The sequence below is a fragment of the Papio anubis genome, chromosome 7, assembly GCF_008728515.1.
Source record: "Papio anubis isolate 15944 chromosome 7, Panubis1.0, whole genome shotgun sequence".
NCBI classification, from domain to species: domain Eukaryota; kingdom Metazoa; phylum Chordata; class Mammalia; order Primates; family Cercopithecidae; genus Papio; species Papio anubis.
Window position 1 is genome coordinate 146618532 of NC_044982.1, and position 12031 is coordinate 146630562.

Below are 12031 nucleotides of genomic sequence, written 5' to 3' on the forward strand. Positions count from 1 at the left end.
AGGTGGGAAGATCGTTCGAGGCCAGGAGTTCAAGACCATCCTGCGCAACATAGGGAGACATTGTCTCCACAAAACATTTGAGAAAACAAACAAGAGATGTATTAAATAGTAAATAATATGTATTTAATACACCATAGGAATAACAGTCAGGACTTAGAAACACGGGTTTGGGACACAGGGAAAGGAAGAGTGGTGAGGGGAAAGAGGAGAGCTGATGGAATTAAGTCTCTATTCCCTCCCCACTTGCTCTATTTACCTCCATGTTGTGTCAATGTTCTTTATTTTTAAAATTTAATTAATTAATTAGAGACAGGGCGGAGGGGGGACGGTCTCACTATGTTGCCCAAGCTGATCCAAGGGCTCATGTGATCCTCCCGCCTTGGCCTCCCAAAGTGCTAGGATTACAGGCATGAGCCACGGAACCCAGCCGAGTCAATGCTCTTGAACAACTCATCTCAGATTGGTACCCTGAGTCCAGGAACGGGTCTACGCAATCCTACTACATAGCTGTGGGACTTTCAGCAAGTTCCTTAGATCTTTTCAGTCGCTGCTTTATCCTCTTTAAAGTGAAAACAATACCAGCCAACTTTAAGGCTATTATAAGGAATAAAGGTGATTGCATACTTAATGATTCAGCACAGTACTTGGCACATTGCTCTCATTTTCAGATCATTCATACCACATCCAACTTCCCTGCACCCATTCCTCAGCTTCTAACTTACCCCCTTACCATAATTTGAAGTCCTATTGAGAAGTTAACGCCCGATCATAGCACTGCTTTATTTTTTTTTTTAATCAGGCAGAAATTAATTTTTTTTTTGAGTCAGGATCTCTGTCACCTAGGCTGGAGTACAGTGGCAAAATCATGGCTTACTGCCATGACATTCAAGCAATCCTCTGACCTCAGCCTGCCAAGTAGACGGGACTACAGGCATATGTTACCAGCTTAATATATATATCAATACACATATACATACACACATATATACATACATATATATTGTAGAGGTAAGGGTCTCACTCTGTTGCCCAGGCTGGTCTCAAACTCCTGGCCTCAAGCAATCCTCCTGCCTTGGCCTCCCGAACTGCTTGGATTACAGGCATGAGCCACTGCACCAGCCCACCTTTATTAGTTTCTTGAATATTCCAGTATTTTATGTAAATACAAGCAATTATGAATATATATTCTTCTTACACTTAACAAAGTATCTTGGAGATCTTGGCATATCACTATGTTAAGAGCGTCCTCTTTTTTCTTTTTTTAAAGACTATTCCACTGTATAGACACACCATAGTTTTTCTTCTTATGAGTGAGGTGGAGGATTTTTTCATACAGAAAGCCCTTATTTTTCTGTGGACTGTCAGATCATGTCCTTTGCCTATTTATGTGTTGCACTGTTGGCACTTTTCTTAACTCAAACCTACAATAAATGTGTAGGTTCACTGGAAAAGAATCAGGTCTGAGAGGAAAGACTTTGAGCTTGTTTTGGGCACAATTATGTTTGAAGCACTTTTGAGTCATCTTAAGAGGTAATGTGGGCCAGCCATGGTGGCTCACACCTGTAATTCCAACATTCTAGGAGGCTGAGGCAGTAGGATCACTTGAGGTCAGGAGTTCCAGACCAGCCTGAGCAACACAATAAGACTGGTCTCTACAAAAAATTTTAAAAATTAGCCAGGCATGGTGGGTTGTGCTTGTAGTCTCAGCTTCTTGAGAGACTGAGACTGGAGGATGGTTTGAACCCAGGAGTCTGAGGTCACAGTGTGTTATGATCGGGCCACTGTACTCCAGTCTAGGCAACAGAACAAAACACTGTCTCTAAAAAAAATTAAAAACAGAAAATAAAGAGATTAACAAAATTAAACTGGGTGCTGTGGTACATACCTGTAATCCCAGCTACTCAGGTGGCCAAGGTAGGAGGATTGCTTGAACCCAGGGGTTGGAGTCTAGTCTGGGCAACATAGCAAAAGCCTATCTCCTAAAATAAAAAAAGATTTTAAAAATTGATAAACTGCTAGCAAGACTTATCCAAAAAAAGAGGAATTGCAAATATCTGATATCAAGAATTAAAAAGGGGATGGCTCTTAAATCCTACAGATATGAAAAAGATAAGGATATTTTGAGCAATTTATGCTAATAAATTTGATAATGTAGATAAAATGGACAAATCAAACTGACACAAACTGACATAATAGAAAAATCTGAATAGTCCTTTATCTACCAAATAAATTGAAATTCACAATGAAAAACCTTCCATGAAGAAAACTCCAAGCCTAAAAGACTTCACTAATGAATTCTTCCAAATACTTAAGTAAGAAATATGGGTATAGGCTGGGGGCGGTGGCTCACGCCTGTAATCCCAGCACTTTGGGAGGCTGAGGTGGGCAGATCACGAGGTCAGGAGTTCAAGACCAGCCTGGCCAACATAGTGAAACCCCATCTCTACTAAAAAGACAAAAAATTAGCCGGGCATGGTGGCGGGCACCTATAATCCCAGCTACTTGGGTGGCTGAGGCAGGAGAATCATTACAATCCAGGAGGCAGAGTTTGCAGTGAGCTGAGATCACGCCACATCACTCCAGCCTGGGTGACAGTGTGAGACTCCGTCTCAAACCAAAATAAATAAATAAATAAATAAATAAATAAATAAATAAATAAATAAATAAGGGTATAAACCTAAGAGAAAATAAATAAGAAGGAATACCAAACTTATTATTTCAACTCATTTTATGAGGCCAATATAACCCTGACACCAAAAATCTTACAAGAAACATTACAAAAGAAGGCAGGGCGCGGTGGCTCATGTCTGTAATCCCAGCACTTTAGGAGGCCAAGACAGGTGGATCACGAGGTCAGGAGATCAGACCAAGCTGGCTAACACAGTGAAACCCCATCTTTACTAAAAATACAAAAAATTAGCCGGGCATGGTGGCGGGTGCCTGCAGTCCCAGCTACTCGGGAGGCTGAGGCAGGAGAATGGCGTGAACCTGGGAGGTGGAGCTTCCAGTGAGCTGAGACTGTACCAGTGCATTCCAGCCTGGGAGACAGAGCGACACTCCGTCTCAAACAAACAAACAAACAAAAAACAGAAAGAAACATTACAAAAGAAAATTACAGGGTGGGCACGGTGGCTCATGCCTGTAATCCCAGCACTTTCGGAGGCCTAGGCAGGTGGATCACGAGGTCAGGAGTTCAAGACCAGCCTGACCAAGATGGTGAAACCCCATCTCTACTAAAACTACAAAAATTAGCCGGGCACGGTGGCAGGTGCCTGTAATCCCACCTACTCAGGAGGCTGAGGCAGGAGAATTGCTTGAACCTGGGAGGTGGAGGTTGCAGGGAGTCGAGATGGTACCACTGCACTCCAGCCTGGGCGAGAGTGAGACTCTGTCTAAAAAAAAAAAAGGGGGCCGGGCGCGGTGGCTCAAGCCTGTAATCCCAGCACTTTGGGAGGCCGAGACGGGCGGATCACGAGGTCAGGAGATCGAGACCATCCTGGTTAACACGGTGAAACCCCATCTCTACTAAAAAAATACAAAAAAACTAGCTGGGCGAGGTGGCGAGCGCCTGTAGTCCCAGCTACTCGGGAGGCTGAGGCAGGAGAATGGCGTAAACCCGGGAGGCGGAGCTTGTAGTGAGCCGAGATCCGGCCACTGCACTCCAGCCTGGGCGACAGAGCGAGACTCTGTCTCAAAAAAAAAAAAAAAAAGGGAAGAAAATTACAGGTCAGTATTTCTCATGAATGGACACAAAAATGCTAAAAAATATATTATAAAATTGAATTCAACGTGTGTGTGGTTTTTTTTTGTTTTTGAAACGGTCTCCCTCTATCGCCCAAGCTGGAGGCAGTGGTATGATCTTGGCTCACTGCAACTTCTGCCTACGGGGTTCAAGCCTCCAGAGTATTTCGGATTACAGGTTTGCACCACCATGTCTGGCTAATTTTTGCATTTCATTAGAGAATGGGGTTTCCCCATGTTGGCCAGGCTGGTCTCAAATTCCTGGCCTCAAGTGATCAGGCCGCCTTGGCCTCCCAAAGTGCTGGGATTATAGGTGTGGGCCACCGCGCCCAGCCTTGTTTTTGTTTTACAGAGACAAGGTCTCACTCAGTCGCTCAGTCACTCAGGCTGGAGTGCAGTGGGGAGATCATGGCTCACTGCAGCCTCATCCTCATGGACTCAAGCAATTCTTCCACCTCAGCCTTCTGAGTAGCTGGGACTACAAGGCGTGTACCACCATACCTGGCTAATTTTTTCGATGTTTAGTAGAGATGACTCCTGGCTAAATTGCCCAGGCTGGTCTCAAACTCCTGGGCTCAAGTGATCCTCCTGCCTCAGCTTCCCAGAGTGCTGGGATTATAGCTGTGAGCGACGGCATGGCTGAATCCAGTGTTATGTGTGTGTGTGTGTGTGTGTGTGTGTATAAATACATTATGACTGTGGTAAGATATGAAATATATTTGGTTTTTGTCCCTGGTTCCTGTCACAAAGCTACTAAAACCCTTAGAATATTCCAATAGAAATATCTTTATTAATAATGAGCCTCTTTTAGAAATAATACCACACATCTACAGCCATCTGATCTTTGACAAATCTGACAAAAACAAGAAATAGGGAAAGGATTCCCTATTTAATAAATGGTGCTGGGAAAACTGGCTAGCCATATGTAGAAAGCTGAAACTGGATCCTTTCCTTACACCTTATACAAAGATTAATTCAAGATGGATTAAAGACTTAAATGTTAGACCTAAAATAATAAAAACCCTAGAAGAAAACCTAGGCAATATCATTCAGGACATAGGCATGGGCAAGGACTTCATGACTAAAACACCAAAAGCAATGGCAACAAAAGCCAAAATAGACAAATGGGATCTAATTAAACTAAAGAGCTTCTGCACAGCAAAAGAAACTACCATCAGAGTGAACAGGCAACCTACAGAATGGGAGAAAAATTTTGCAATCTACCCATCTGACAAAGGGCTAATATCCAGAATCTACAAGGAACTTAAACAAATTTACAAGAAAAAAAATCAAACAACCCCCTGAAAAAGTGGGCAAAGGATATGAACAAACACTTCTCAAAAGAATACATTTATGCAGCCAACAGACATATGAAAAAATGCTCATCATCACTCTCCATCAGAGAAATGCAAATCAAAACCACAATGAGATACCATCTCACACCAGTTAGAATGGCAATCATTAAAAAGTCAGGAAACAACAGGTGCTGGAGAGGATGTGGAGAAATAGGAACGCTTTAACACTGTTGGTGGGACTGTAAACCAGTTCAACCATTGTGGAAGATGGTGTGGCGATTCCTCAAGGATCTAGAACTAGAAATACCATTTGACCCAGCCATCCTATTACTGGGTATATATCCAAAGGGTTATAAATTATGCTGCTATAAAGACACATGCACATGTATGTTTATTGTGGCACTATTCACAATAGCAAAGACTTGGAACCAACCCAAATGTTCATCAGTGATAGACTGGATTAAGAAAATGTGGCACATGGCCGGGCGCAGTGGCTCACGTCTGTAATCCCAGCACTTTGGGAGGCCGAGGTGGGTGGATCACGAGGTCAGGAGTTCGAGACCATCCTGGCTAACATGGTGAAACCCCGTCTCTACTAAAATTACAAAAAAATTAGCCGGGCGTGGTGGCGTGCGCCTGTAGTCCCAGCTACTTGGGAAGCTGAGGCAGGAGAATGGCGTGAACCCGGGAGGCAGAGCAGAGCTTGCAGTGAGCCGAGATTGTGCCACTGCACTCCAGCCTGGGCGACAGAGCGAGACTCCGTCTCAAAAAAAAAAAAAAAAAAAAAAGAAAATGTGGCACATATACACCATGGAATACTACGCAGCCATAAAAAAGGATGAGTTCATGTCCTTTGTAGGGACATGGATGAAGCTGGAAACCATCATTTTCAGCAAACTATCGCACGGACAGAAAGCCAAACACTGCATGTTCTCGCTCATAGGTGGGAATTGAACAATGAGAACACTTGGACACAGGAAGGGGAACATCACACACAGGGGCCTATTGTGGGGTGGGGGGAGGGGGGAGGGATAGCATTAGGAGATATACCTAATGTAAATGACAAGTTAATGGGTGCAGCACACCAACATGGCACATGTATACATATGTAACAAACCTGCACATTGTGCACATGTACCCTAGAACTTAAAGTATAATAAAAATAATAATAATAATGAGCCTCTTTTGATCACACTTGAATTTATTTCAATGAGGTGACTTAGAATGGAGCCCCTACATAACTTCAGGATGGGGCTGGTTACCAGAAAAACCAAATGATTAGGGAATTGTAACTTCCAGCCCCATCCACCAACCTCTGGGAATGGGGGAAAGCTGGAGATTAAGCTCTATAAAAACTCTTGAGCCAGGCATGGTGGTCCACACCAGCAGTCCCAGCTACTTGGGAGACTGACACAGGAGGATCCCTTGAGTCCAGTAGGTTAAGGCTAGTCTGGGTGACATAGTGAGGCCCTAGTTTTTTCTTGTTTGTTTGTTTTTTGTTTTTTTGTTTATTTTGAGATGGAGTCTCTCTCTGTTGTCCAGGAGGCTGGAATGCAGTGGCGCGATCTCGGCTAGCTGCAAGCTCTGCCTCCCGGGTTCATGCCATTCTTCTGCCTCAGCCTCCTGAGTAGCTGGGACTACAGGCGCCTGCCACCATGCCCGGCTAATTTTTTTTGTATTATTATTATTATTTTTTTTAGTAGAGATGGGGTTTCACCGTGTTCATTGTGTTAGCCAGGATGGTCTCGATCTCCCGACCTTGTGATCTGCCTGCCTTGGCCTCCCAAAGTGCTGGGATTACAGGCATGAGCCAAAAAACACCATTCTTCCCCTACTGAATTGTAATGCAGAGTTCATTATGAATCAAGCAACTCTATGTGTGGGTCTATTTCTGTACTCTTTATTCTGTTGCATTGAGTTCTAGCACCAATACCACAGTATATTAATATATATACATATATATTTATCTTTATAAAATATCTGTTTCTGGTAGTGTAAGTCTCCAACTTCTTCAAAATTTTGTTTGCTATTCTAGGTCTTTTGCATTTCCATATACATTTTAAAGCCAGCTTTTCAATTTCTGTTTTAAAAAGGCTTGTTGGGATACTGATTAGGATTATAGTTCATCTACAGATCAACATGGGAAGAGCTGACATCTTAACAATACTAAATCTTCCAATCTATTAACATGGTATACCTATTTATTTATTTAGTTCTTTAATTTCCCTCAGCAATGTTCTTATAATTTTCAGAGTAGAGGTCTTGCACATACATCTTTCATTAGATTTATTCTCATGTGATTGAAGTTCTTACTGCTTTTGTAAATTGTGTGTGTGTGTGTGTGTATATATGTATTATCTATATTTATTTTTAAATCAGGCAGTCTCCCAAAAAGAATAGGTTCAAAGAGATTCCCAGATTATATTTTTAAAGTCTTACTTTCAGCCGGGTGCGGTGGCTCACGCCTGTAATCCCAGCACTTTGGGAGGCCGAGGTAGGTGGGTCACCTGAGGTCAGGAGTTCGAATCCAGCCTGACTAACATGGAGAAACCCCATCTCTACTAAAACTACAAAATTAGCCAGGTGTGGTGGCCCGTGTCTGTAATCCCAGCTACTCGGGAGGCTGAGGCAAGAGAATCGCTTGAACCCAGGAGGCGGAGGTTGTGGTGAGCCGAGATTATGCCATTGCACCCCAGCCTGGGCAACAAGAGCAAAACTCTGTCTCAAATTTAAAAAAAAAAAATATTATTTTCCAAGTGTTGTTGCTAGTAATACCTATTATATAGTGTTTTTGTATCCAATTATCTTGCTAAATTCACTTATTCTAATAACTTAGATTCTTTTAGATTTTTAAAAAGATTTCCTATGTATACAGTCTTATCATTTGCAAATGAATTATACTTCTTCCTTTACATATCTATATACTGTATTTTTTTTTCTGTACGCTGTACATCTCTATTTTCTTTATTTTCTTGCCTAACTGGACTGTCTAAAATCTCCAGTACAATGTAAAGCCGACTGGTGATAGCATACATCCTTGTCTTATTCCCACCCTCAAGGGGAAAGTGATTCAACACTGCATTACCAAGTATAGTATTAGCTGTAGTTTATTTATGGATGTCCGTTATTAGATTAAGGCAGTTCTCTATCTCCTTTGCTGAGAGTTTTTATAATAAAAAGATGAATTGTATCAAATGCTTTTTCTGCATCTATTGATGTGTTCGTTTTTATCATTTATTCTGTTAATGTGTCTACTTACATTGATTGAATTTGAACCTTTCATTAAATAAAATTTACAGGAGCCCATTGGTTTGAACTGAACTCCTGCACTAGGCCCAGCACACTAAATCATAATGGAGCCACTCATGCTGAAGGTCCATGCCACCAAGCTGAAACTAAGATCTTTAACTGACCTTCTAAAAAAATGGGGACATAACTTCAGATCAGTGGTGTCAAAAAATACAAATAAAAAATCAGGAGAAGTAATAGCCAAATCCTGAAACAGGCCAAGTTTAGCAGCATGATATGGAAGTCCTCTCTGCTTTGCTCTTTACAAGAAAAGTAACTGGAATCTGAAATAAAGTCTATTAAGATCTTTAAATTTGTTGTAATTTTGGTTTTTGATGCTTTCATAACAGGATATATCCCACTTGGTCATTAAAGAAAAAAACTTTTTTCTCTCACACACTTAACACAGAATACTTCTGTGAGAAGATGTGGGGAAGTTTTTCCCCATACACCAAAGTATTCTCCAGCAGACACCAACTGGGTGTACTATAATTCATTTCAATTCTTGCCTGTAATCCCAGCACTTTGGGAGGCCAAGGTGGACAGATCACCTGAGGTCGTGAGTTCGATACCAGCCTGGCCAACATAGCGAAACCATGTCTCTACTAAAAATACAAAAATTAGCCGGGCATGGTGGCGCAGCCTGTAATCCCAGCTACTTGGGAGGCTAAAGTAAGAGAATCGCTTGAACATGGGAGGCAGAGATTGCAGTGAGCCAAAATGGTGTCACTGCACTCCAGCCTGGGAAACAGCAAACTCCATCTCAAAAAGAAAAAACCAAAACCAAAATAATTTCAATTCTTTATCTACTTGGAGTTAGAGTCAAATCCTACAGGTTAATGCTCAATCCCACAAGACTGCCCCCCACTTCAGATGCCAGTCACAGGTAGATTGTCACCTATATTCTGATTAACAAGCCAAAAAACAAGATTCCCATGCCCTCTGCTTGGATTCGATTAATTGGCTATGGTGGCTCACAGAACTCAGGGAAACACTTAAGTTGACTGGCATACTATAAAGGATATTACAAAGGGTACACATGAATAGCCAGATGGAAGAAATACACAGGGCAACGTATGGGGAAAGGAGTGCAGAGCGTCTATGCCCTCTGTGTTCCACCCAGAAGCTCATCAAATTTTATTCAAGGGTGTCTTTCTAAAAAAAAAAAATTTTACATAGAACCTCACAGCCGGGCGCGGTGGCTCACACCTGTAAAGACCTAGAATAGCAAACAAAATTTTGAAGAAGTTGGAGACTTACACTACCAGAAACAGATATTTTATAAAGATAAATATATGTGTATATATATTAATATACTGTGGTATTGGTGCTAGAAATCAATGAAACAGAATAGAGAGTACAGAAATAGACCCACATATAGAGTTGCTTGATTTATAATGAACTCTGCATTACAATTCAGTAGGGGAAGAATGGTGTTTTTTGGCTCATGCCTGTAATCCCAGCACTTTGGAAGGCAGAGGCGGACGGATCACGAGGTCAGGAGTTCGAGACCAGCCTGGCCAACATGGTGAAACCCTGTCTCTATTAAAGATACAAAAAATAAGCCAGACATGGTGGTGCATGCCCGTAATCCTAGCTACTCGGGAGGCTGAGGCAGGAGAATCATCTGAACCTAGGAAGTGGAGGTTGCAGTTAGCCAAGATTGCGCCACTGCACTCCAGCCTGGGCGACAAGGCAAGATTCCATCTCAAAAAAAAAAAAAAGGTGGCCGGGTGTGGTGGCTCATGCCTGTAATCTCAGCATTTTGGGAGGAGAGGTGGGTGGATTCCGAGGTCAGGGGATCGAGACGACCATCATGGCTAACATCATGGCTAAACCCTGTCTCTACTAAAAGTACAAAAAGAAATTAGTGAGGCGTGGTGGCAGGCACCTGTAGTCCCAGCTACTCGGGAGACTGAGGCAGGAGAATGGTGTGAATCCAGGAGGCGGAGCTTTCAGTGAGCCGAGATTGCGCAACTGCACTCCAGCCTGGGCGACAGAGTGAGACTCCGATTTCATACTATACAAAAGATTAGAGGTAGATAATAGACCTTAATATGCTGCTTCCCAGGTAATATGAAAAGTAAACAATATGAAAGGTAAACAACAAAGCTTTGAGCAACAAAATAAGGTAAAAATTGAACAAATCAAAGTATAAAGTAAAAACATAAAATACTGCATGTTCTCTCTTATAAGTGGGAGTTGAGTACATTGAGTACACAGACACAAAGAAGGGAACAACAGACACTGGGGCCTACTTGAGGGTGGAGGGTGGGTGGAGGGTGAGGATCAGAAAACTACCTATCTGGTTCCACGCTCGTCACCTGGGTGACACACAATTTACCTATGTAACAAACCTGCGCATGTACCCTTGAACATAAAAGTTTAAAAAACAAAGTACAAACATGTTCATACAGGTCAGGTGTGGTATATAATTACTTACATCCGTAATTCCAGCACTTCGGAAGGCCAAGGTGGGCGGATCACCTAAGGTCAGGAGTTTGAGACCAGCGTGGTCAACTTGACGAGAGCTCAGTTTTGCAAAAATACAAAAATTAGCCCGGCAAGGTAGTGTGCACCTGTAGTCCCAGCTACTCAAGAGGCTGAGGCAGAAGAATCGCTTGAACCTGGGAGGCAAAGTGACAGTGAACCAAGATTGCAACACTGCACTCCAGCCTGGGTCACAGAGCAAGAATGTCTTAAAAAACAAACAAAAAGAACAAAAAAACCAAACATGTTTTTTTTTTTTTTTTTTTTTTTTGAGACGTAGTCTGGCTCTGTCGCCCAGGCTGGAGTGCAGTGGCCGGATCTCAGCTCACTGCAAGCTCCGCCTCCCGGGTTCACGCCATTCTCCTGCCTCAGCCTCCCAAGTGCCTGGGACTACAGGCGCCTGCCACCTCGCCCGGCTAGTTTTTTGCATTTTTAGTAGAGACGGGGTTTCACCGTGTTAGCCAAGATGGTCTCGATCTCCTGACCTCGTGATCCGCCTGTCTCGGCCTCCCAAAGTGCTGGGATTACAGGCTTGAGCCACCGCACTCGGCCCATATTGTTATAAATAAATGGGAGGGAGAAGGAAGAAATCCTCCTTACAGAAGAATTCCAAACAATATGGACAGGTAGATAGTTCTCACACCCCTTGAGAGTGGGCTGGAATTAGTGATGACTTCTAAAGGGAGTATGGAAAGAGTAGAATAGTAACTTTACGGTGGAGAAACCAGGCTAACACTGCCTTAACCAAGTGATCAAGGTTAATATTACTAGCAACAAGTCAAGTTGATACTATCTACCTATAATATTGTGTCTGGAGTTGGTTGCTTCTGGTGGGTTCTTGGTCTCTCTGACTTTAAGAATGAAGCTGCGGACCTTTGCGGTGAGTATTATAGCTAAGCTGGCATGAACCCAAAGAGTGAGCAGCAGCAAGATTTATTGTGAAGAACAAAAGAAGAAAGCTTCCGCAACCGGGAAAGGTAACCGAGCGGGTTGACACTGCTGCCCAGGGACAGTGTGGTGGGTCACCAGCTTTTATTGCCTTATTTGTCCCCGCCTAGGTCCTGCTGATTGGCCCATTTTAGAAGGTGCTGATTGGCGCATTTTACAAACCTCTAGCTAGCCACAGAATGCTGACTGGTGCATTTTTACAGAGCACTGATTGGTGCATTTTACAAACCGCTAGCTAGCTACAGAGTGCTGATTGGTGTGGTTTTTTT